General features: G+C 47.3%; 1 long non-coding RNA gene across 3 annotated transcripts; it reads right to left on the minus strand.

Annotated features, from left to right (window-relative positions):
• Positions 1–4,110: 4,110 nt before the first annotated feature.
• Positions 4,111–24,802, minus strand: LOC135983370 (uncharacterized). 3 transcript variants are annotated; one of them, XR_010600958.1, is made up of 3 exons: positions 24,784–24,802; positions 18,735–18,857; positions 4,111–6,735 (listed from the first exon to the last, which is right to left on the minus strand). It is a non-coding gene; the product is annotated as an uncharacterized LOC135983370 (long non-coding RNA). The 3 variants fall into 3 exon arrangements; XR_010600959.1 differs by lacking the exon at positions 24,784–24,802 and adding an exon at positions 24,286–24,304; XR_010600957.1 differs by lacking the exon at positions 24,784–24,802 and having other exon boundaries at positions 18,735–21,756.
• Between the last annotated feature and the right edge of the window lie 2,890 nt (positions 24,803–27,692).

Raw genomic sequence — 27,692 nt, forward strand, 5'->3', positions numbered from 1 at the left:
CTGGGAGAACTCCGAGGCCATCCAGAGCTGGAGGGGCCTCATCCTGAGTCTGGCGTGACGGACCACTTATGTGCACACTGCCATACGACCCAAGAACTGGAGGCACGCTCTGGCTGTTGTCACCAGAAACCTTGTGACCATGTCAATGAGCACCTTCAGGGTGTCGAACCTGTCTGGTGTGAGGGAGGCTCTGTCCGACGAGGCATTCAGGACCACCCTGATAAACTCTATGCGTTGAACTGGGACTAGTGTGGACTTGGTGTTGTTTACCAACAGGCCCAAAATGGTGCACGTGGACAGGAGCACCACTTGATCCTGCACCTGCAACCGGGAAGTACTCTTTACCAACCAATCGTCCAGATAGGGGAAGATCTGGACCCCCCAGCACCTGAAGTGGACCGCCACCACAGACATACATTTTGTGAATACCCTGGGGGCTGTGGACAGGCCAAATGGGAGGACCGTAAATTGGTAGCGCTCCTGCCCCACCGTGAAACGAAGGAAGCGTCTGTACCCCTCCAATATATGAATGTGGAAGTACGCGTCCTGCATATTGAGGGCGGTGTACCAGTCCCTGGGATCCAGGGAGGGGATAATGGAGGCCAGGATACCATGCGGAACTTGAGCTTCAGCATGTACTGGTTTAGGCCTCACAGGTCCAAGATGGGCCTGAGCCCACCTTTGGCCTTCGGGATAAGGAAGTAGTGGGAGTAGTACCCCTTGCCTTTTAACTCCCCGGTTACCACTTCCACTGTTCCTAGGCCCAGGAGCCACCCCACCTCCTGCTCAAGCAGGGCTACATGCAAGGGGTCCCCCAGGAAGGACGGGGGCAAGGAGGAAGTAAACTGGAGGGTGTAACCCGAGGAAATGGTGTTGAGGACCCCATCGGTCCAAGGTCAGCCGCGGCCACTCAAGCCCACAGCCGATTGGCCAAAGGAAGCTTTATTGGGGGTGGATCCCTGATGAGAACTGGCAGGGTGCCCCCAGGCGTCCCATCAAAACCGCCTTTTCCCCCACCGGCTTGCCCTTGGAGGACCCAAGCTGGGAGTCAGGGCAAGACTGCCTCTGTGGGCACCTCTTATAGTCAAACGACTTCTTAGAAGCGGTCTCATATTTTGGGTGGGTGGCCTGAGCAGGAGTCTGCTGCAGCTTGAATTTAGTTTTAGACGGAGTTTGGAGACCCAGAGTCTGGAGAGTCGTGTGCGAGTCTTTCAGGCCATGCAGCTTTGTATCCTTTTGTTCCGCAAACAAAGCTTTGCCATCAAACGGGAGGTCCTGCAGGGAGGTCTGCGCCTCACTGGACAGTCCAGAGAGCAGGAGCCGCGACACCCTTCTCATGGACACCGCTGAGCCCATGGACCGCGTGGCTGTGTCTTCTGTACGCGAAGCTGCCTGCAAGGTTGCCCTGGCAGCTGCTGTACCCTCCTCCACCAGCGCTTTGAACTCCTTCCTGTCACACTCCTGGAGGGAGTCCTCAAACTTGGACAGGGAGCCCCACAGATTGAACTCATACTGGCACAGGAGAGCCTGGTGGTTTGCCACCTGTAACTGGAAGCTCGAGGATAAATAAATCTTCCAAAAGATTACAGCCTCTGTAAATCTTTATTTTTCGGGGTATGGGCTGGCTGGCCCTGCCGCTCCCTGTAGTTGACCGACTCGACTACCAGGGAGTTAGGAGCAGGGTGGGTGTATAAGTATTCATGCCCCTTGGCGGGTACAAAATACTTGCTTTCCGCTCTCTTGGAGATGGGGGCCAATGAGGCCGGTGTTTGCCACAGGGCATTTGAAATTTTTGCCACACCTTCATGGAGAGGCAAGGCCACCCTGTCCAGTGCCGAGAAGGACAGCACATTAAACATGGAACCCGAGGGCTCCTCCATCTCCTCTGCTTGGAGGTGGAGGCTTGATGCCACCCTTTTAAAGAGTTCTTGGTGGGGCCTAAAGTCCTCCTGGGGGAAGGAGGGGCTGTAATCGCCTCATCTGGGGAGGGCGAAGAGGCTGTGCGGTACTTTGGGTGTCCACCAGCACCGGAGGGTCCACCGCCTGGTCGGTCTCCGGGCATGGTGCCGAAGATGTACATCCCACAACTCCTTCCTCGGAGGTCTGGAGAGGGAGGCCGATGGCCCTTCTGAGGCTCCAGCCACTGGGGGATGCGTCAGAGGCCACGGTGCCCACTGGTACCATTGGGCCACCCCTGGGGCCTGGTGCCACTGCATCTGCTGTGGCACCAGCAGGACCAGCTGTTTGGCCTGGCTGGCCTCGCCCATCCGTGGACGACTTCGAAGGGAGGCCGGGCTGACATATGACCTGCCGCTGTCCCCAGACCGGGAGGAGTGGTGGTGCTGGGAGCGGTGCCGACCACAGGACTGCAATCCCAACATGGAGGACCGGTACCATCCGTAACAGTTGCTCTGCGATCAGCTCCGACGGGTGGACCTGCGACAGCGAGACGCCAGCGATCGATGCCCGGGGCTGCGAAGGCAGTGCCATGGTGGGGTCCTGGAGCAGGATGCCAAACAGGAATGATATCGACGTGCATGCCATGACCAGCTACGATAACCCCTCCGAGATGAGGACCTTTGGCGACGTCTGTCTCGGTCCCGTCAGTGTTCGCTCCTTGAGGCGGAGTGGTACCGAGAGTCTTGGTCAGATGGAACCCAATCAGACAGCCTGGTGGGCATCGAGGGTGATCCACGTAGACTTTGCCCTGAGCCGTCACTGGGCAGCGAACGGCATCGGGAACGTTACCTCGACTGAGACCGGTACCGAGCTGGGGGCAACTGCGGAGATCCCAGCGGTGGCTTGCCTCAGGAGCGCGGGGCCGACATTGGTGGTGCTCCTGGTACCGGCATGGACATAACATCCCGGGCCGCCTGCAGGGCCTCCTGCATGGAGGGCATCCGGACATCCAGGGAGGCCTGCTCCAACTTGGCTGGGCTACTCCGCTCGACTTGAGTCGGAGACCTATGGCCGGTGAGGATCGAGGACTGCCCGACATGGGTCTAGCCTCTGTCCCAGATTTACTGTGGTGCCATGGTGAAGAAGGCCTCTTTCTAGCCTTCTTGGCGTGCTGCGCAGACAGGGAGCAGTGCCGACTAGTCGATGGCGCCGAAGGGTCACCACGCACCAACACGGCGGTGCCCAGTGCCGACTCGGAGCGGCGCACCGGAGCCGGGGTCAGCACCGATGCCATCAGAATAGCCCGGAGCCTAATGTCTCTTTCTCTCTTGGTCCAAGGCTTAAACAACTTGCAAATCTTGCAGCAATCGCTGAGTTGGGTTTCCCCCAAACAGCGCAGACAGTCTGCGTGCAGATCACTCAGTGGCATAGAACACCTACAAATGTCGAACGACTTAAAACCTGGGGCACGGGGCATGCCCCGGCCCAGGCACTGTAGCTAAACTAAACTAACTACAGGTACCGTACACTGAATGAACAAGCAGTTTTGGGGACAACCTACAGCAAAACTGGAGCAGAGCAGTTCCAAAGCACCTTCTGAATGATCTGATCTTTAAGACCCTAATTCAGCAAGGTACTTTAGCATGCTATTTAGTTCCACTGAAGTAAGGGCCTATGGCTTGATCCTGCAACCAAGGCTAAGAACATTTAGTTGGACCAGAAAGCTTTCAAATAGTAGTCCTGGACCAGGAATCAGAAATACAGTATGATCTCAGGTATCTATGTGAGCTTAAAAGTCCTACCCCTACAGTTGTTATACAAATTAATTATATGGCTCATGTTTAAAGATTTAGTTTTGATATATGGAGATATACCTATCTCCTAGAACTGGAGGGGACCCCAAAAAGGTCATTGAGTCCAGCCCCTTGCCTTCACTAGCAGGACCAAGTACTGATTTTTCCCCAGCTCCCTAAATGGCCCCCTCAAGGGCTGAACTCACAAGCCTGGGTTTAGCAGGCCAATGCTCAAACCACTGAGCTATCCCTCCTCCCCTTTTGAAAGGTTGCAACCTGCCAAGAGGATAGGCTTGTCCTCATTGCTCAATAACTATGAGTTGAAGTTCTGAACATGCATCTGGAATTCACAAAGAGACACAAGTAAGGAAATTCCCTGTTGTTGGAGTAAATACCTTATACCAGAGAGAGACCACAGTTTGGCTGAGTCATCCTTTAATTATACTCGACATCACTATTGTCCTTCACAGTGTACACTAACAATTGTTGAACCTTTGGCACTCTCTCATAAAAGCAGCACTATTGGACAATACTCTGCTGTAACTGGGTGATAGTGGCAAACTTTTCTTTCATCTAAGAACTAAAAACTCTCAATACAGGCGATACAGAAAAAATTGAAAAGGGGCATATTTACAAATTTTTACCATAAAAAGTTAAAATCTCAATCAGTACATATAGGGTGATTAAGATGGAGCCCATTCAAAATTCACAAATGGGCAGTTGGATTCTCCAACTATACCTTTAAACCCCACTATCTCCTAACACAAGAGGGAGAGAGGGAACACAAGAAAAATACTTCTAGAAACTTAGCACAATCTGGGTATTATAAATTTACTTATTTTCTATAACTTCCATTTCATGATTCAGCATTTCTGGTGTAGTTAATATACAACAGAAAATTAGAACTATCACCTTTTGTAATTTGAATGTAACACAGAAATGCTTCAAACCTCATCAGATCTTCGTAATCCCTGTAAACGCCCCCATCTTACTGCAAAACTCTTCAGCGAGTATCTGCATGCATTTCTCCTTGCTTGCTAAGGAACAGGAGGTCACTAGAGGAAACAAGCAGTGCTACTTCCCCCAAGGACACCATACCTGGAACCCAGACAGCTGGAGCCAAAGTTGGTGGTTTTGGTACTGAGATAACCGGTTCAGTAACAATCACAAAAATACAACATAGAACATCCTCAAGATAGCAGATAAAGTTAGCAGTAGAGCATTAAAAATACTCTGATACCAACATGTGAAATATATTCAGAAGTGCTCAGTTGGAAGTAAGACAAAGTAGGAATATTCCATTTTATAGAATGGGACACTTTTTTTTTCTTCCTCTTTAAAGTGAGTGGGTTCCTGCATCATTTATGCACAAACAAGTAACACTGGTTGTCCTTTTTTACCCTGAAGATTATTGTTGTTTGCCTCTGTTTTCACTAGATGGATCAAGTAATTTCTTGGGGTTTACCATTTGGAATCTCTCTGTGGAGATATTCTAGCATTACATTGTATGAAATGCAAGACAGGAAGAATTAAAAGAAATACCATTATACATTTGTTTTTCCATTTGTGTATGCAATGTAATGTTTAGGCCCGGTGCTTGGGACACTTTCTAAAATAAATCATTGGCCATTGTTTAGAGTATCCTTTTGGCTTTAAATACTGGTCAGGAAAACAAACAATGTAAAAATAAATGACTAACTTCCTATTACAGAAATAAAAATGGATTTGCATCTAAAAGTACAAGAGGTGAAGTACTTTAACCCTTTCACCAATCTGGCAATATACAGTATATTGCTTCTGTTTGTTTGAGAAGGCTGTTGGAATTTCATACTGACATAGAAAATTATAAATTACGCAGAATTAGTTTCCATAATCACTATATATATATATATATATATACAAACCAGCTGTGAAAAAAATGGTTTAGAACTTACAAATGAAAGCCTCACACAGATCAATACAGTGAAAGTAACAATTAACATGCTCAGGTGCCAAATTTTGATTTGTACTTTAAAAATACTATATTTTTAAAATGCATGTACTGTAATTACATTAGCAGCACAGGCATTTCACTTAGTTGACTTGTCTAACAGGATTATGGTGTTTAAAATATGTAGATTGTTCTAAAATGTTCAATTGTAGAATGCTTGGTATTAAAGTAAATCTCGGTGAATGGGTTCAAAGGTAGGTGAATCACTTTAAAAAACACAACAAGCCAGGTGCACTTCAAATAGTCTAGTGTTTCACCTGTAAGGTATTGTTTCAAGCAAACAAGACTAACAGAACATATGGCTTTACAGTAACATCAATTTGTCACCTAAGTTGTAGTAATAAATACTTAAAATCTCTACAATAAACTTACATTTTTGATCTGATTTAAACAATACAGAAAACAATTACCAATTAAAAACCTGTTGTAAAATGCTGAACACCAAAAATTCTTATTTAAATCACTTTCGTAAGCTAAAACAACCAAAATAACATTTATAGGGCATTTCAGTTCTACAATTCTTCACCAACCTGGAAGAAACATGAATTTTTTTAATTTTATTTTTACACGGTGAAAAAATGTATGAAAACTGCTAAATACTTCGGTCCACACTAATTGTCAAATAGTTATGTCTTAAATACATTAGATTTGTGTATTCACTTTTTTATAAAACTATTCTTACAGCCATTTTAACTATAGTATCACTACTATCATTACCTGGGTGGCAAGATCTTATTTCACAGGCCACCCATTATTTAGAACAATACAGTATAAACATACACAAAAAATATTGGTATTTCTCAATGTGCAATTTTTTTACACTTATGAATTTCTGTACAATGTCTTAAAATCTAGAATATAAATGTTGCTGGTCTTGATCCCTTGCAAAATTAGTGCAGCAGTGACTGGCTTTGACAGGCTCAAGATGAAATCCTTGAGAAACACTAAACCCCCTGGATATCAGTTCGTGTTCTTCAGCCAACAGCAGCAGACATCACATATCATACAGGGCCATTAACAGCTGCCTCTCCTAAAAGGGTTTGTTGATCAGTCCTAAGAAGTCAAAAGGAGGATGGTAAGTGTATAAGAAACCAATGCACCCTTATAATAATCACTACAATCAAGTTTGGGGGTCAAAGCAAGAACATGAACTTCCAAAGACTTGTCAGAATATACTAATTTAGAATTGGGGTCATGGAAAAGAGACAATGCATCCATAACACTGAAACAAAATAAAAAACACACCCTGCTATGTCCTATTTTCATTTTCTTGTTAATCACCGAAGTAGATTAGCAGCTCTACTCTAGTTAAGGTTAAGACCAGCTTTCTGTTTAAAGGTTCCTGTTCTAACTGCTCTAAAATCTACATGGTTACTGGGATTGCCTTGAAATTTGGTTTGTCTAGTGGGGCTGTAGGGTTCTGTTAATGATCCAAATTTGGGGCCAGCTGATCAAGGGGGTTCCCAAGATAGAACACCTGGAAGAAAACAGCTTTACTTGAAATTGACAGATTCTGGCCACCTAAAAAGCAACAGAGGGTCCTGTGGCACCTTTAAGACTAACAGAAGTATTGGGAGCATAAGCTTTTGTGAGTAAGAACCTCACTTCTTCAGATGCCACCTAGTTTTGCTCATAGACAGAGATCAAGCCAGGGCCTAGATCATTGCATGCTCACCACACTCTGGGGACTCCCCCCCTTCCCTGGCCCCCTAAAGTGAGCCAGTTTGGGGTGCTTGCTCTTCTGGGGGTTTAAGCCCTGCCCACCGTGAGCTGGGATTCAGGGTCTGTTCTGGTAATGTCTGAGCCCCAATCTCTGTGCCTCCAGGTGTGTGGCAGAATCTGGGGGCTCCTGCCCACCAATGGGGTTCTCACCCTCATCCCTGTCCCCCCACCCCAATGTGAGCCAGACTCTGTGGAAGCCCTGCCCCCCCTCTGGCTAAGAAGCTAAGAACATGGATGCCATGAGCATGCATCCAGAACATTCTGTTGACCAGGGGTCGGCAGCCTATCGCACATGTGCAAGACACGGCAGGCGAGCCGATTCTGAGTGGCACGCTGCCTGCCCACTGAGAGGAGGAGGGGCTGGAAAGCGCCACGCTGGGGGAAGAAACGGGGGAGGAGGGAAACTTGGCTGCGGCAGGACCAAGCTTCTGCCTCCTGCCCTGGCAGGGGAGAGCGGTGGGGGGGGGGTCCTGGCCCCCCGCCCCACTCAGCCCCCCCGCCCACCGCTCTCCCCTGCAGGGGCAGGAGGCAGAAGCTTGGTCCTGCCGCAGCCAAGTTTCCCTCCTCCCCCACTTCTTCCAACAGCTTGATGCATTCCGGCCCCTCCGCCCCTCCTCCTCCTCCCTCTCCCTGCCCGCATGGCCCTTGCGGGGGGGGAGGGGAGGGGAAGAGCGGCAGCCTGCACACAGCTCCGTAGAGCAGGCAGAGAGAGATAGGGACGGGCCTGGGGGAAGGGGGTGGAACACGGCATATCCCCCCCAGCCCCCCTGCCATGAGCCGCTCAGGACAGGGGGCTGGGAGCACCAGCAAGAGCCGAGCACCCCAGCCTTCTGCCCTGACCTCCCATCAACACCCAGTCCTCTGCCCTGACCTCCCCACACACCCTCCAGCCTTCTGCCCTGACCTCCCCCCAACACCCAGTCCTCTGCCCTGACCTCCCCCCAACACCCAGCCTTTTGCCCTGCACCTCCACACACCCCCAGCCTTCTGCCCTGACCTCCCCACACACCTTCCAGCCTTCTGCCCTGCACCTCCCCCCAACACCCAGTCCTCTGCCCTGACCTCCCCACACACCTTCCAGCCTTTTGCCCTGCACCTCCCCTCAACACCCAGTCCTCTGCCCTGAACCCCCACACCGCAACACACACCCAACCTTCTGCCCTGCACCCCCCCACACACCCCAGCCCTCTGCCCTGAACCCCCCCAACACCCAGCCTTCTGCCCTGCACCCCCCCACACACCCCCAGCCTTCTGCCCTGACCTCCCCCCAACACCCAGCCTTCTGCCCTGCACCCCCCCACACACCCCAGCCCTCTGCCCTGAATCCCCCCACTACAACACACACCCAGCCTTCTGCCCTGCACCCCCCCACACACCCCAGCCCTCTGCCCTGAACCCCCCCACCGCAATACACACCCAGCCTTCTGCCCTGCACCCCCACACACACCCCAGCCCTCTGCCCTGACCTCCCCCCCAACACCCAGCCTTCTGCCCTGCACCCCCACACACCTCCAGCCTTTTGCCCTGCACCTCCATACACCCCCAGCCTTCTGCCCTGACCTCAAGTCGCCCCAAACACCCAGCCTTCTGCCCTGCACCTCCACACACCCCCAGCCCTCTGCCCTGACCTCGAGTCACCCTAAACACCCAGCCATCTGCCCTGCACCTCCACACACCCCCAGCCCTCTGCCCTGACCTCCCCCCAACACCCAGCCCTCTGCCCTGCACCCCCACATCCCTCCCAGCCCTCTGCCCTGCACCCCCCCACACACCCCAGCCCTCTGCCCTGCACCTCCACACACACCCCAGCCCTCTGCCCTGACCTCGAGTTGCCCCCAACACCGAGCCTTCTGCCCTGCACCTCCACACACACCCCAGCCCTCTGCCCTGACCTCGAGTCGCCCCCAACACCGAGCCTTCTGCCCTGCACCTCCACACACACCCCAGCCCTCTGCCCTGACCTCGAGTCACCCCGCTCAGCCCGCTGCAGGCCTAGGTGAACAGAACCCCAGGCTGGAAGTGGGCTGAGCAGGCTGGCGGCGTAAGAGCAGCATTTTAATTTAATTTTAAATGAAGCTTCTTAAACATTTTGAAAACCTTGTTTACTTTACATACAACAATAGTTTAATTATATAATACAGACTTACAGAGAGAGACCTTCTAAAAAACGTTAACATGTATTACCGGCACGCGAAACCTTAAATTAAAGAGAATAAATGAAGACTCGGCACACCACTTCCGAAAGGTTGCCTACCCCTGCTGTTGACACTGGGGTGAGCAGCTAAGAAGAGGTAAGACCAACACATCAGAAATTCTCCACACCTACAGCACTGCAGCAACGCAGTTGTACTGATGCAGCTGCGCCGCCGCAGCACGTCTGGTGAAGAAGCAGAATGAAATCACCTCCGTGAACGGCTGAAGCTATGTTGTTGGGAGAAGCTCTTCTGCCAACATAGCACTGTGCACGAGTGCTTATGTCAGTGTAACTTAGGTCGCTCAGGGGGGTGGTTTATTCACACCCGAGCAAAGTAAGTTATGCTGACAGACTGTAGTGTAGGCTTAGCCTTAGGCTTTGTCTACCGTTCTGAAAGGCACAGGCTATCACTGAGCAACCTTAAATCCCCATTAGCAAAGTTTTTGCCATTTAATTACTCCCACTGACTAATTATATTTAGCACTTTATTGAAGACGACTGATGAAGTAAGCACAGCTAATAGAAGTTGCATTTGGTCTTTAACAAAAGGCAACTGGCTTCAGTCACTGATGGAACGCACGTAACAGTAGTGATATTGTAAGGTACAGTGTCTCCTCACAAAGTATGTTTCTATTTCCTTTAGAGAGTTCCTCTGCTTCTCATTCTGTACTAGGTGTACTGGGGCTTCAGCTTACCAAAACATTACTTAAGTACATCTCATATCAATTATTTTTCATATGTAAGTAATATTTGCAGAGTCAAAAATACAAAGTAAATAAATACAATTTTTTTAAAAATTGTGCTGTGTGCTAATCTGACCTAGGAGCTGCTGTTTCAGGAGCATTCTGAATTTCATTCACTCCACTATGGTGAAAGGATCAGGAACAGTTTGGGGGCAAGTAGGGAAGAAAGTAAAAAGCAGAAAAAAAAAAGCAAGAGCCCTATTATGGTAAGAACAGTTTTAGTGTAAACACTCTCCCTGTAACTCAGGCAATACAAAAAAACCCACTCCACTTTCATCCAGTGCGATAACTAATCCACTGAAAGCTTGTCAAGAATTTTTTTTAAAGGGGAAAAAAATGACCATTCTGCACTGCACACAAAGAAAAATGACCTGTAACGCTTGTTCTCTGGTGGTGTACAATCACAGAGAAGCCACACTCTTGGGTCCGTGCTCTACATGCACATGACCAGCAGGAGTCCCCTAGCTAAGTCTTTGGCTGCCAATCACTAAAAACACTTTTTAAAAAAATATATACATTAGAGAAGAGACAGACTGCACTAGACAGAAAATTATCATCAACTTTTCAGGAAAAATCTGGGAGGTAAAATAGAAAGAAACTAGATGGGCAAGAGTCTGTTCTACACAGTCATCACAGCTGTAGCAGTGACCTTCACTAATTGATTGAAATAAACTAACCACTGGGACATTCTGGGACTCCTAGCACAGACCTATTATTGACTGGGGGTAGAGGGGGCACGACTTACCTAGGGGACTCCCACCAACTATATATACACATGGAGCCCCAAAAGTGAGGATAAGTCTATCTACGCATTTATATTGCACTTGTGATGAATCTGATGAAATCTACTGTGACAGCCACCTTTAGAGAGAGTATTTTAAAATACCTTGTCCATTCTAAAATTTGTCATTAAAAGCCAAAAAGGGATTTAGAAACAAGGATATCTAAAACAAAACATTTACTGAAACCAGGAACAATGCAAAGAATTGCTAGCTTTGAGAGCCCTCTTCTGGTTTATGCTGGTAAGTCTTTATTCACAGGCTAATACTGTGTGTCTTGGCAAACATCTGACAAGCTTTGCAAAGCTATTTTTAAAATGGTGCAGTATTACAGCATTTCAGTTTTTACATTTCAGATAAACAGTTGGAAATCAAAGAAATGTTCAAAACTTTAAATCTACTAAGAGTGCATGTAAAGGTCAAATAGTTGAGGTTTTTTTTAAAACACCCATAGTGGAGTGTAAAAGAGAACCCCTACATGTGTTATTTACTCTTCTTATATATAAAATATTTACAAAAGTAAAAAATCGCAACTCAATAAACAACACGGTTACCCACCTTTTGTAACTGTGGCTGTTTGACATGTGTTCCTCATGTCCATTCCATTCATCAGAGATCTTTGCCTTAGCGGTATCCGTAGGGCCGGCTGTGTTGCCCCCTTGAGTGCCGCACTCATGTGCTGGTATATCAGGCGCTGCCGGCCCTATGCCCTCTCGGTTCCTTCTTGCCAACAATCCAACAGAGGGGCGGGGGGGGGGGTAATGGAATGGACAAGAGCAACACATCTCGAAGAACAGTTACAAAAGGCGGGTAACCGTTTTTGCTTCAACTGCTTGCTGATATCAACGCCATTGTAGATGACTCACAAGCAGAATCTTTGGAGGTGGGCTTGGAGTTCACAGCCTTGCAGATTGCAGCACAGCTCTGCCAAAGTCAGCGTCATCCCGAGCTTCCTGGGTCAACGCATAATGCGACGCAAACGTGTGGACGGACGACCAGGTTGCAGCCAGACAGATTTCTTGGATCGGCACCTGCGCCAGGAAGGCTGCCGATGACGCCTGTGCCCGAGTTGAGTGAGCCATTAAAATTGCTGGTGGGGATATCTTTGCTAGCTCGTAGCAGTAACGGATGCAGGCTGTGATCCAGAATGAAATTCTCTGTGCGGACACAGGGTGACCTATCATCCTATCCGCCACTGCGACGAACAGCTGCAATGACATACGGAACGGCTTCGTTCTGACTATGTAGAAAGCCAGCACCTGCCTGATGTCCAGGGTGTGACGCCTCCCTTCCTCATCTGATGAATACAGCTTTGGGCAGAGGACTGGTAAAAATATATTCTGACCAGTATGAAACTGGGACACCAGCCTGGGCAGGAACGACGGGAGAGGTCGCAGGTGCACCTTGTCCTTGAAGAAAACCGTATAGGACGGCTCCGAGGTGAGTGCCCTGATCTCCAACACCCTATGGGCTGACATTATAGCGATCAAAAAGGAGACCTTCCAGGACAGGAAGAGGAGGGAGCAGGAAGCCAAGGGTTCAAAAGGAGGACCCAGGAGTCTGGACAGCACTATGTTCAGGTCCCAATGGGGGGACCGGCTGCCGGATCTGTGGGTAGAGGTGTTCTAGCCCTTTAAGGAACGCACCATCATAGGATGGGTGAAGAGGGACCCACCCCGGACTGGGGGGGGTGCAGCTCCGAGATGGCTGCCAGGTGGACCTTGATGGAGGAAAAGGACAACCCCTGAAGTCTCAGATGCAACAAGTAATCTAGGATGTCCTGCATCGAGGCTTGCTTGGCCCGAAGACGTCTCTCTGCAGCCCAGCACTCAAATCTTTTCCACTTTGCCAGGTAGGTTGCCCTGGTCGAGGGTTTCTGCTGCCAAGCAACACATGTTGAACACGGGCGGAACATGCTCTTTCATCTGCATTCAGACATGCCATCAGATGCAGCGCCGCCAGGTTTGGGTGCAGCAGGTTGCCATGGTTCTGCGACAGTAGATCCTGTCGAAGAGGCAGCGGGAGGGGGATGGCTGCTGATAGGCCCAACAGCATGCTGAACCAGTGCTGATGGGGCCATGCCAGAGCTACGAGGATGACTTACGCTCTGTCCTGGTTGACCTTCACAGGGACCCTGTGGATCAATGGCACTGGTGGAAAGGCATACATAAGCACCCCGTCCACAGAATGCGGAAGGCGTCCGAGAGGGAACCCCTTTCCAGACTCTGGATGGAGCAGAACTGGTGGCACTTCCTGTTCTGCCTGGACGCGAGGCAGAGTTCCCCACCGTTGGAAAATTACGCTGGGGAGTTCCCCACCGTTGGAAAATTACGCTGACCATCTCTGGATGGAGGGACCCTTAGTAGTGAGACGAGAAGATCCTGCTGAGGCGATCTGCAAGGACGTTCCTGGAGCCATGCAGATGGGTGGCAACCAGATGAATGGCGTACTGCACACAGAAGTCCTATAGGCTGAGCGCCTGGCTCCTCCCTGCCTCTTGATGTAGTACATCGCTGCAGTATTATCTGTCAGGACCTGCACCACCTTGCCTTTCAAGCGAGGTAAGAATGCCTAGCAGGCCAGGCGAACCGCTCTGAGTTCCCTGACATTGAGGTTGTCCCGCATCCCGCGGCCCTGGATGCTGAACTCGCCCAGGTGGGCTCCCCAGCCCAGATCTGAGGTGTCGGAGACCAGGGTCAACGACAGGGATGGGGCCGCGAAGGAAACCCCCTGCAGCATCGACCTGGGGTCCAACCACCAGCTCAGGGACAAAAGGACGTGGTTTGGTACCGTGACCAATCTGTCCAGGGAGTGTCTGTTGGGGATATAAACCAAGACTGGCAATGCCTGCAGTGGCCACATATGAAGGCTGACCACGTATGTGGATGCAGCCATGTGCCCCACCAGATGTAGACAGGTGTGGGCTGTAGTGAGCGGGTGCCTTCTTAAATGGCAAATCAGGTCCGCGATAGCCTGAAACCATGTTTCTGGGAGGAAGGCTCTGGCCCACGTGGAGTCGAGAACAGTCCCAATGAACTCTGTGTTGAGCTGCCGTTAATGTGGATTTTTCTGGGTTTACTAATAGGCCCAGGTCGCAGCAGGTGGAGTGCACCAAGTCGAGACTTCTCTGCACCTGCTCTGGAGACCTGCCCTTGATGAGCCAGTCGTCGAGGTACGGGAACAGATGGACCCCTCACCCCCACATCTGAGGTAAGCGGCAACCAGCGCCATGCATTTTGTAAACACCCTGGGGACCAAGAGAGGCCAAAGGGTAGTGCCGTGACTTGGAAATGGCGCCCTCCCACTACAAAACAGAGGAAGCACCTGTGGCCCGGGAATATAGAAATGCGGAAGTAAGCGTCTTCCAAGTCAAAGGCAGCGTATCAGTCTCCCGAATCCAGGGAGAGGATGATGGGGGCCAGGGAGACCATGCAAAACTTCAACTTCATGAGAGACTTGTTGAGGCGGCGCATGTCCAGGATGAGTCTGAGGCAGGGGCGGGCAAACTTTTTGGCCTGAGGGCCACATCTGGGTACAGAAATTGTATAGCAGACCATGAGTGCTCATGAAATTGGAGTCTGGGGTGTGTGGAGGGGGTGAGGGCTCCAGCTGGGGAGGCAGGCTCTGGGGTGGGGCTGGGGATGAGGGATTTGGGGTGCAAGAGGGTGCCCCGGGCTCGGATGGATGGGTTCAGAGGACAGGAGGGGAATCAGGGCTGGGGCAGGGGGCTGGAGTGTTGAGGGCTCTGGCTGTGGGGGCAGGCTCTGGGGTGGGGCTTAGGATGAGGAGTTTGGGGGTGCAGGAGGGTGCTCCGGGCTGGGACCGAGGGATTTGGAAGGTGGGGTGGGGGGATCAGGCCTTGAGGTTGGGGCATGGGGGAGGGGGGGCAGCTCAGGCAGCGCTTACCTCGAGCAGCTCCCGGAAGCAGCAGCATGCCCCTTTCCGGCTCCTATGCAGCGCCACCTGTGCAGCTCCCATTGGCGGAGCGGTGCGGCGGGGGAACATGCCGCTGCTTCCGGGAGCCATGCGGAGTGGCCCCCGACCCTGCTCCCCAGCGGGAGCTCGAGGGCCAGATTAAAAATGCTGATGGGTCGGACGCTACCTGTGGGTCGTAGTTTGCCCACCCCTGATCTGAGGCCTCCTTTCACTTTCGAGATTAGTAAGTACCAGGAGTAGAACCCCTTTTCTGTCATGTCCTGAGGAACCTCCACCATGGTCCCTAGACAGAGGAGGTTCTTGACCTCCTGAACAAGGAATTGCTCGTGAGAAGGGTCCCTGAAGAGGGATGGGGAAGTGGGGGGGGGGGGGGGGGCGGGGGCGGCGGTCAAAAATTTCAGGGTATAGCCCCATGATATATCTAGAACCCAGCGGTCTGACATAACCCGCAACGAGGCTGAGCGGTAGGGGAACAGGCGGTTGAGGAAAGGTAGCAGTGGATCTGGAGAATTGACTGGGGCGTCGCTCTTGACCATGCCATCAAAATGAGTGTTTCTGCCCTGCAGAATGCTTGGTCTGGCCGGTTTACACAGGCAAGCGGGAGGTAGAAGGGCGGCAACGACTAAAAGTAGTGTCCCTGTCCTTTCTTTTTGCAGGTCCAGGGTGAGACTGCCATGACCTCAACGGAGGGGGTGGCCGGAATGGTTTAAGCACCGACTGCGGTGTGTGGATACCCAGCAAACAGAGGGTAGCCTGGGTGTCCTCCATCCCGTGCAGGCTCACATCAGTCTGCTCAGAAAACAGACCACTTCCATCAAAGGAAGGTTTTGTATAGAGGTCTGCATCTCCTGGGAGAGACCTGCGATCTGAAGCCAGGAGCTGCGCCTCAACCACTGAGGACGCCACCACCCTGGCTGCCGAGTCCACCATGTCCCAGGCCATCTGAAGGGCACAGCAGGCTGCCGAAGTGCCCTCCTGCAACAATGCAACAAACTCCTTGGCCCAGTCCTGTGGGGAGTCAGTCCTTGAATTTATGGAGAGAGTCCCATAAATTGAAGTAACAGGGGCTCAGGAGGGCTTGGTGGTTTGCCACACAAAACTGTAGACTTGCAGTGGAATAAATTTTCCTTCCGAACAAGTCGAGTCTTTTGGCCTTCTTATTTCGTGGGGTGGCGCTGGTGTGTCCCTGCTTCTCCTTTTCATTGGCAGCAGAGATCACCAGCAAGCCTGGAAAAGGGTGGATATAAAGGCATTCAAACTTTTTTTGGCCGGCACAAAGTATTTTTTCTCAGCCCGCTTTGAGGCGGAAGGGATGTAGGAGGGCATCTGCCAGATACCCTTGGCAATTTTCAGGATCCTTTCGTGAATGGGTAGTGCAATACGTGTAGGAGTGGAGGCTGACAGGACGTTGAAGAACGTGTCCTCTTGCTCGGCCATCTCCACCGGCAGGCCCAGGTTGTCCACCCCGTGTTAGAGCAAGGCCTGAGGGTCCTTAAATTCGTCAGGTGGGCTGGCACTGGAGGGACCCATGACGATCTCGTTAGGCGATGAGAAGGAGGACTGAACCAATGGAGGGGGGGCTTGGTCATTCTCCTCTGCTGGGGAAGGATGGCTTAGGCATAGGTGTAACCTCGGTCACTGGGTGTGCCTCCGGCACTGGGGCCGGTACTGACGGTGCCAGCGGTCGCTGCTCCGTGGCTGCTGCAGGTGATTGAGCCGATGGGGGCAATACCGTAACCGGAACCTCCCAGGTGTTCTAACATGGACACTGAACAGGCCGCTATCCTGATTGCTACTGTCCCAGTGTCGCCACTGGCTCGGATGCCAATCTCGCCGCTGAGGTCGAGGTGATGGACTCAAATGTCCCTCTGTTCCGGAGGAGCCCCCTCCCGGGGACCACGGAGGGGCTGTCAAGGCCTGAGTTTGCCTTGAGGCCACTGACATTGGAGACCGGTACCCCTCCCGAGGTGACCGGTATTGCTGGTGCAGGGAGCGGCTGCGGTGCCAGGGCAGGAGGGAGATCATTCCCACGGCATCGGTAACTGGGACTGATGTCGATAACGGGGGACTGGCGCCTTTCTCTTGACGAATCATGTCAAGAAGGCGGCAACCACGAACGTGGAGCCGGAGACCGACGATAGGTTCACGATGATTTAAGGGGACTATGCTTCAAGACACAAATGATTTGTACATGTTTTGAACAGTTTTGTCCAGAGAAGCAATATATTCAAAATCATCATTTATAAAGATGGGAGTTACCAGCATAAATTGATAAATTACAATAAAGTAAGGTGGGATGTTGGATTACTGGCACTTTCACCAATCCATGAGAACTGAAACAGCAAGATTTATAATGTGCTATTTTCCTTTCTCCATGTTTGCAGCATTTGTGCGCTCATGCTTATTGTGCTAAAGTGTCAAATATGGTTATTATGCAGAATAGGACAGAGGAGCTAAGAGTAAAATTAACTGTCATTTTCTAAATGACTGTTTTACATTTTATGCCACCATATCAACTCATGGTTCAAAATATAATCCTGAAAAGACTATTACAACACAAAATGAAGATGGATGTCTTAAGCACCTCACAAAATGAACAAAAGGTGAATAAAGTGGATTTAAATACACCATAGATTAAATTGCTGTATATCACATTTTAAATGGAGAGTCTGAAGTCAAAAGATAAAACTGCTTTCTGTGATAAATTCAAGGTTTCCCAGTATCTCTCTGCTTCTAGACTCCAGGATATTCCACAGTAAGTCAAAAGGAATTAATCACTCTTGTGTGTAAGGCCATCACAAGACCTATTCATCACAATGTCATGTTATGCCTTCAAAATAAGCCGTGCATAAAGCCTTGTGCTGCCTCTTAGGGGTTAATTCCACCCAAAGTTAACTCCATTTTTAAACAACATCAGGTTAGGTGAAGTCACGTCAGTTTCTTGCATTATTTAGTGTCAGTCACCACTACAGTACCTACGAATATGTTAGGTACTTCAGTTTCCAACTAACTGAATCTGAATATTAATTTCATTTGAGAAGACTAAGGTTTTCCCCATCTTTTGGAAATTGTTTGACCATTAAAGCCTTTTATATTTTCAACCCAATAAACTGCCTGCAAAACAATGTTCTTTGTAGAGTTGTTGTAGCCATGTTGGTCCCAGGGTATTAGAAAGACAAGGTGGGTGAGGTAGTATCTTTTACTGGATCAACTTCTGCTGGTGAAAGATGCAAGCTTTCAAGCTACACAGAATTGCTCTATAGGTCTCAGGCTGAAGAGCTCTGTGTAGTTCAAAAGCTTGTCTTTCACCAACGGAAGATTGTCCAGTAAAAGACTACCTTACCCACCTTTTCTCGCAAAATAATGGAAACAGCTCATTTTAGCTACAGTATACTGAGCACAATGCACACAGTACTGGGTAAAAGGGATTTGGATGAAATACTTCAGAGGAAATAATGTCTGGAGTTCTGAAAAAACTAATAGAAAAATACAACTCATAAGAATGCACATAAAACAGGTACAAAGAATAGATTAATGTGTGCAGAAAAGACCCTTAACACCAAGCGCTGATAAATGGATTCTGGAACCAGAAATTGTAGATATATGGATCAGTTCTATTAGAAAAACATGCTATAAACAGCTGGTAATAGGCTTGAAAGCAGCCTGTAATAAGGTTACCTCTGTTCTGGACTGCTGCTATCAGGCTGTGGAGTAGCAGGATTTTCTTCTACAGCTTCTGTGTTCTCCTCCACCACATATTTACAAGAAACATCTTGCGAGGTAGACAATTTTCCTTCCTCACTAAATAAAAAGCAGGTTACAATTTAACTTCAGTTTTGGATGTAGGGAATTTCATGCAATAGTGGGAGACTGAGGGAAGGGTGCAGACTACATGCAAATGGTTTTTGAATTATGATTGAAGCATGGAAATCAAGTACGGGAATCTGGACTCTGTAGACATCCATTAGCACATCAGTGTTCTGCACACTTAAACTGGATTGAAAAAATGCATGAACTACAATGATTACATACAAGTGCAAGGAGGGAATAAAGAATGTGCTTGGTGCCTGAAGTGAGAACAATCACAGCCTTTACCATACATACCAATAGGATTTCAACACTCTGAAGCCAAAAGTATGCAAAAAATAGAAGGAGAAAAGTATAAAAGATTTGAGGTTCCTTTCAAAATTAGCACTTTGACTAAATTTGTCCATGGAAAAGCACATCAACAAAACCAGCCTTATATTTCTCTTTTTATAAAGCCACTTATTTATATTACACTCTACTCATTCAAAATTCCTAAAGAAGACATCTTTTCATTTGGAGGCTAAAGAACAACTGGCATATGTTGCATAGCACTAAAACAGACAGACAATGAACAGCACACATTTGAGAAAAAATGATCATTTATGTAGATGGTTAGGGTTTTTATTCAGCTAGAACTACACATGAAATGTATGAATTTCCCTTACAGTCGTGAAGCCTACGAGGGGGTGGGGAGGAAACATCTATATTTATTAAAAAGTTTTCGCCCTTCCCATTTGCACTCCAATGCTACATGTTCTTTTTTTCTAGCTACTCTGTTATGGGTATGTTCATACCCAGAAGATGTCAGCCAACCACCTTTCATTGATTTCAAGTGCAAACCTTACACCACACCTCTCAAACTGTAAACCTGCCACCATATGACGTAAGTCATCTGACAAAGCCCCTTTTCTCTCTTAAGATTTGAGTGACTCTCCTCTGCCAGTTGTTCTACTACTTTGGTTGTTCTTTCAGTGGATCCTCCTGCTTTCATATCTCACTTTACCCAGGTATCCCATCCCACAAGGCTTTGTCCTTGGCCCACTTCCTTTCTTCCTGAAGATCCCATCTATACATGACCTCACTGACACTTTCAGATCCCACTACCACCTCTGTGCCAATCATACTGACATCTCTCTACCACTGACCCATCTCCCTCCATTATTATTTGTTTGCATTACAGTAGCACCTAAGAGCTCATCCATCTAAACTGGCATCTCCTTTTAGATGTTTCGCCATTAACTTACATGTAATAGAACCAAAACTTAACTCAAGTCCGTCTCCTCCAAAGCCCTCCCCACTCCATCCATTCTCCATCACACCTGACACCTGCTATCCTTCCTGTCACACTGGTCCATAATATGGCTGTCAGCTTTGACTCCACCTTTGTTCAAGATCTGCACAACATCCAGGCCATGTCCAAATCTTCCTAATATTGACTCCCTAACATAGCTAATCCCTTTTTTCTTCATACCACTAAAATTCTTGTCTGGATCTTCTCCTCTCAGATAGGTTGTGACATGGCCAGAATTTTCTCCCACTTCTGGGTCTCTCCACTTCCTCTCCTTTCTTCACTGCTTGAAATTCAAACTTCTGGTCTTTACAGACCTTCACAACTTAAATACCTCTACTCTGTCAGCTTTCATTACCCATTTATCAGTTTCTTCCATAAGCACTGCCATAAAGAGCAACACTAAAGAGTGCATGAAACACCCTTCCCAACTAGTCCATAAAGCTTTTACTCTGTTCTCCTTTAAATCTTTCCTCAAGAGCAACTTTCCCCAAGATGCCTACCAACAAACAAACAAACAAAACAACCCCAACTGATGACAGATGCCCAAGAGGGATTTCTGGTATTTGTTTTGTCTTTACAAATAAACATGCCTATAACTATTTTCCCCATCTTCTCCCCCAAATGTTTTTGATACCTCCTTTAAAATTAAAATTATTTGGGGCAGGAACTATGTGTACCTCCATGTATGTATTTTAGCACAAAAAGGGTCCAATTCTGATTACAGCCTCCAGGTGCTACCTCAATTCAAACAGCAGTTAGTAATAATAAATTAGCTGACCTAAAGTAAGCCCTAAATACATTTACTGAAAACCTCTTGTGCAATCTCAAGTTTCGCTCCCATGGTTCAGGGAAAAAGAGGGAGACTGATCTGAACACCCAACTCTCTCTGGGACCCTGTCAATTTCATTATACCAATTTTCTATCAGCAGCAGCCTAAATAAATTCAAAATGAGAGAATATGGTAAGAATTTGTATACAGTGCCTAACTCAGGGAGGAGCAAGCCAGAAGGACTGATGCAAATTTCTATATCCTCACTACTAATGGACATCCCCACATCCCAAAGCTTTCCAAAGCAGCAAATGGGGTTTTAGCCACACAAATATTGACTCTAATGGGAGTTCTACTGCTCCCACAAAATTCTGTGCACTGCTTTGAAATATTTACAGATTAGGATTACAAGGAATGAAAAGACACATGATTACAATTGTCAGAGAGTTGATTTGATCAAAGCTTGCCATACTGCATTCTGGAACATTCCCCTGGTTTGTGGGATTACAAGTTACATGTTTTCCTATTCCAAGCTACTCTCCCATCTTTCACATTGACCTGATCTCTGTCTTACTAGGCATGAGTGATCTATTTACAGAAGTGCTGCACTTAAAGGAAATGGATTTGATTATCTAGTAGGTATTTTTTCATATGTAACATCTGTTATCCTAAACCATACAAATTTACTTTAATGTTTTTTAATCATATATGTTTGGTTACTCCAATAGTGTTCATAGATATTTGGACTGTGGTTTTCTTTCCTCTTTGATTAATCCTCTGTCTGTAGTATGCTTTTAGACACATTTCTGTGACAGAAAGATTCCCCATTCCTGTTGTTGACTTCGCTAGGTAGCTTTTCTCAGTTTAAGGTATTTGCACTCCATTTTTCTGATGCTGTTGTAGATGGAATCTCTTTTTAACATGATCATAGAAATTTAGATTTTCTCACTACTGCAGCCAATTTTCTCATCCTGAATTCTGAAAGTATCCATGAATGCCCCTTGTCAGGCAACCACCCTGAGCAATAGTTCATGTCATTATTACTTGCAGACTTCATTAGAAGGAGTAACTGGCTTGCACACCTGTCCTGACTTGGATTTTAACCAGAAAGCTGCTGATACATATTAATTGGTGATGTGTAACTTCCTTGGTAAATTTTAAAATCAGTGTATGGGCTGTAATGCGCCCAAGTATAGTAATATGTAGGAACCTTTCCATTGACTGTTCAAATGGGCTTTGGATCAGGCCCTGTCAAGCTATAGAGAATTATGAAGGAAAAAAATGTGTGGGATCGTTTTTGTTAGGCTTTTGGTTGCTTTTATCCGAAATTTTGGGAAATAGTTGTTGAGCCAATTTTGTTTTCATAGACTTTAGGATGCAGACTGTGTTTCAAGTTTTAGGATGAATGGATAAATACTTTAGTTTGGTCAATTTAATTTATGGTGTGATTTTTTTTATTATTAGTTTCTGTATGCTTGCCTTGATCTGCTGCTTTATAACACCAGGTTTAGTCTGAGTAGATTTTTCAATCTTTGTTTTTTGTCTCCAAGGACATGGGAAAATTTTGTTTAACATATGAAGCCTCTATGACCCGCCTGTTTAGAGAAGGCAGGACAGAAACAGTGCGCTCATGTACTACTGAATCATGCAATTATGTTCGAGGCATGGAAGATCTAACCCAAAATGTAAGTTCATTGCAGCAATTCATGATAAATTCTCATCAATTTTGTGTACATATATAGGTATCTGGTAATAAAACACAGACTTCCTGTGACAGTACACTAGATTGCTTTACTGCATTGTCTACCAACCCAGAAATAACATTAACTATACAAATAAACCCCATAAGAGGCAGGGATTTGGAGCAGAGCTCGGAGATGAAGCACAGACCAGTAGGTTTTTGCCTGGAGCCGGAGCGGAGCAATTCAAAAATTTGATTGCTCCAAATCCCTGATAAAATGGTTTTAAATGCTTAGGAACTTCTATATCTTTCTTTCCTTAATGAGGAATAAATATCTAAGTTTGGATCTACACTGCGAAGTTTTGTATGCATAGCTATGTTGGTCAGGGGGTTGAAAAAACAGTACCCTCCATCTGACATAGCTATGCCAGTAAAACCCCTAGTGTAGACACAGCTACGCCGAAAGAGTGCTTCTGTCAGCATAGCTAAGGTTTGGGGATGTGGTGGTGTCATGCCAACAGAAAAACTCCTTCTGTTGGCATATACTGCATATACAATAGGGGACTCTGCCTGCATAGCTACACCAGCAAAGCATTTGTGGTATAGACAAGGCTTAAATGCAGACTAGTGATGATCTGTACTTCTCTATCATTGCAGCAGGATTTCAGAATTGTTACATAAAAAGAGAATCGCAGTAGCTAAAAAACAAAAAGTTTCTTTGCAACTCAAGATTTCCACAAATATAAATCAATTATCATTTTTAAGCGAAAATGTGTTCTCTTCTTAGAAGGAGAAACTGAGCAAATTAATGCTATTGAAAGGTAATTTTCTGTTATGCAAAGTACTGTGCTAGCTATGTTTGTGTTTTACTTTAAGGAATAAATATTTGGTAGTGGTTGTAATCAGTGATGAGCTGCCAAAATTTTAACAACCGGTTCCATATAAAAAGTTCTGATTTAAGGGATGTGCCACAGTATGTATTTTTTAGTACCTTTCTCCATAAGAAGTGGCAATGCATTGAGTCATTGGGAGTCATACTTAACAATAAAAAATATGTCCGTATTTTCCCGGGACAGCGATTTAAGAACCAAAAAGCCTGACCTGTCCGGGAAAATACGGATGTATGTTAACCCTACCTAAAGTTCTTTTTTAAAAAGATGGGCCTGAACTAGAAATGAGCTCTGTTTCACATGTGTGGGTCCCTGCCACTCCCCGGGGGTGTGCTAGGGTGACCAGATGTCCCGATTTTATAGGGACAGTCCCGATTTCTGGGTTTTTTTCTTATATAGGCTCCTATTACCCCGCACCCCCATCCCGATTTTTCACACTTGCTGTCTGGTCACCCTAGAGTGTGCACATGTGTGGGTCCCTGCTGCTCCCTGCCCCCCTCATTGAAGCAGGTGTGCAGAGTTACTGCCCTGGGAATTGCAGGGCACCAGTGGACGTGGGGCCGGCTGCAAATGGGCGTGGGGCAGGGCTCGCTGGAGGCAGGGGGTGCAGGGCTGGCTGCGGGCAGGGCAAGGGCTGTGGGACTGGCTGGAGACAGGGGGATGTGGGGCTGGCTGGCTTCGGGCAGGGCCGTAGGGGGGTGCGGCAGGGGCTGGCTGCAGGCAGGGCAGGGGGTTCGGCAGCGGCTGGCTGCAGGCAGGGGCTGGCTGCAGGCAGGGTGGCGGGTACTCACGGGGAGAACGGCTCGGAACAGCCCGAGCAGCAGGACGCAGCCCAGGTCCAATCAGAGCAGTCGGGGACCCACCAGGCAGCAGCGGGAGCCCCAGGGCCAGCGGTTGGGGGAGCAGTAGCAGCAACAGGTCCCGTGCCCAGGGCCAGGCGGCAGCCCACATGGCTCCCACAGCCAGCGCCCCCGGCGGCCAAAGGAGGAATTACATCACTTCCTGGCCGGAGCCCATCAAAGCCGCAGCGCCCCCTTGCAGGGAAGCGGGTTAACAACCGGTTCTAAAACTGCTTCAAAATTTAACAACCGGTTCGTGCAAACCGGTGCGAACCAGCTCCAGCTCACCACTGGTTGTAATAGTATGAATGCTGATAAGGGAACACAAACATTTCTGGATGACATCCTCTGATAATACCAATAATACACTCTAGCTAACATAGACATAGAAGAAAATATTGAACTGTAGCGTGGCTCTTAACTATTTAATCTAAAAGCTTCCTTCCTTACCCCTCAGTATTTCTGCTAGTCTGTTGCAAATAACTGCAAAGTCACAAATGTAGCATTATAACCTCACTGTGAGACTGAGCAAGAGAACTCCGGGCCTTGTTATGGGTAAAAGCTTGAGGGGTGGGGAGGGCGAAGGTTGTGTGGCTTTTTTACACAGATGTTTAATAAGTAAATGTCATGGGAAAACCTAAACAGTTAAAAGGTAAATGGAATACAGTCTAAGTAAATGTTTTCCTGACTGTGAATATCTCTTTAAGTGAAGCAGATAGTTCTGCTGCTGCACAGTTGGTAGGGTAAAGTCCTGTTTTACAGCTGTGCAGTGCAGGTCAATGTCTTGTGAACAAACTGTATTAAGATAACAGAAAACATGTTCATTTTACGCAAGAATTGCCCACATACTGCTCAGTCCAACAATATGAAAGGTCAAAGTGAGGACACATGTACAGGCTGAATGAGGTCAGTTGAAATTGTCACTTTTGAGTTTACAACTACAAGTAGGCATATTGCTGAAGACACCTTTGTGACACCACCATTGAATGACTCCAGTTAACATCATGTTAAATACCATCTTTGCAACTTCTTCATATTACGTAGTTTTAAACAAAAATTCACAATTGAAATGGTTACTTTACCCTATGATCTCTTATTTGGTGCTCTCAGACTGATAGTGTAAAGTACTACAATATGGCATGTTTCATAAGATCGCTGGTGCTTTCGATGAGCTTGGAAATTACTTACCTGATTTTCAGATGTGCTGAGCACTCACAGCTCCTATGGACTTCAGTTGGAGTGCTAGCAATATTGAAAATCAGGCCTAGAATTCAAACTTAATTTTTAAAAATGTTTTTATTTATGCAGTATGAAAAGTGCTTTTCACCCTGTGAACTTACTGAAGGCCATGCCAGAAAGTCACTGGAAACTGTGGGTGCGCAGCATCTATGAAGATCTTTCTTTAGGTGCCTAGATTTGAAAATCTGGGCCAGGGCTCATTTCAGAAAGTTCTGTGACAATGTCCTATTATTTGGCCAAACATTTTAAAGGTAAAGGTTATAGCCAAGGGTTTTTTTTATTACAGTAGGTCAGATGACTCAATCACTTACAACTTTTCCAAGTCGTGAATGGGCTTTTCTGAAGGCAGTACTTCAGCCTCTGACAGGATGCTGTTTCTACTAGAATACTTTTTTCCTTTCTTTATTTCTACATCTGATTTTTCCTCCCCGTTTTTCCTGGTCTCTGTTACTTCTCCTTTTCTTTCTGTTTTTCTTCCTGCATCCCCCTGTGCGCCTTTCCAGCCACCCATGTTTTTCTATCCCGCTCTTTGCCACTCTTCCCCTTCTTCTTCTATTGAATGCTATCATTATCTCAAATAACTAACAGGAGAAGTATTAGCAGCTTCTTATGCCAAACCAAGTAGGCTGTCTAATACCCTATTCGGATAGTACACCATGCTATGATGGGAGAGGGCTAGGGAAGAAGTGACAAATTATCATACTCTGAGATAGCACACTGGGTGTATGAAATAATCTGACAGAATGTGCTTGACTATCTAGAAAATGAGTGTTTTATTTAGTAACTAAAATCTTCTATTGCCATTGACTGCACTATCTATCAGCCTCTTAAAATAGCTGTTAAGCTCCCAGTTCTTTCATCAGTTCAATAAGATCTGCTTTTTATAGCTGTCTAAGCAGAGTAATACAAAAACAGAGTAAGATTAGATTTTTTTGTTCTATAATCTCTCAGGGAGCTTGATTTGATTAGATGCACAATGAAGACACAAACTTCATAGGGCTAGTATTGTAATCATATCTCATGATGTACCTGATTCAGTGAGTTATATCATACGTTTTCTACCAGAAACTATTGACATATATGCTAACTCCAGAAATTGAAATATGTTAAAACTAGAAAAATTGGATTTAAAAAAAAAATCAATCCCACATCACTTCAAAGTTCCTTTCCTGATGTTGGTGGTAGTTCCTCATAGCTGGTTTTTGTTGCATACTTTGTCTTGTACTTGGCTTTTAGTGCTGCAGGTTGAGACCAGTCACTGTAATTTTGATTTCCCAATTTAAATACCTTCTGTCTTTTTCCTTGGTGTTTTTTTATTATTATTATTCTTTAGAATGAAAAGAGGTGTAAACTATTCAGGATTGCTGCGGATAAACACCAGCACTTGTAAAGCACACTCCACAGCCATTCTGCACCGACTCAGCCTGTTGTTGAACCGCTTCTTGCTGCTGTCAAGGCTCCCTGTGTAGGATTTCATGAGCCATGGCATTAAAGGGTAAGCGGGGTCTCCAAGGATCACAGTGGGCATTTTGACTTCCCCTACGGTGATCTTCTGGTATGGGAAGAAAGTCCCAGCTTGCAGCTTCCTGAACAGCCAAGTGTTCCAAAAGGTGTGTGCGTCATGCACCTTTCCAGGCCAGCCTGCGTTAATGTCAATGAAACGCCCACGGTGATCCACAAGTACCTGGAGAACCATAGAGAAATACCCCTTCCAATTAACGTACTCAGAGGCTAGGTGGGCTGGTGCCAGAATTGGAATATGCGTCCCATCTATGGCCCCTCTGCTGTTAGGGAAACCCATTTGTGCAAAGCCAGCCACAATGTCATGCATGTTACCGAGAGTCACAGTTCTTCTGAGCAGGATGCAATTAATGGCCCTGCAAACTTGCATCAACACAATTCTAATGGTCGACTTTCCCACTCCAAACTGGTTAGCGACTGATCGGAGTTGCCAGCTTCCAGATTGCAATAACCACCTGCTTCTCCACCGTCAGGGCAGCTCTCAATCTCATGTCCTTGCACCATAGGGTGGGGGGCGAGCTCATCACAGTCCCATGAAAGTGACTTTTCTCATCCGAAAGTTCTGCTGCCACTGCTCGTCATCCCAGACATGCATGATG

Source organism: Chrysemys picta, chromosome 4 (assembly GCF_011386835.1).
Source record: "Chrysemys picta bellii isolate R12L10 chromosome 4, ASM1138683v2, whole genome shotgun sequence".
Classification (NCBI taxonomy): Eukaryota; Metazoa; Chordata; order Testudines; family Emydidae; genus Chrysemys; species Chrysemys picta.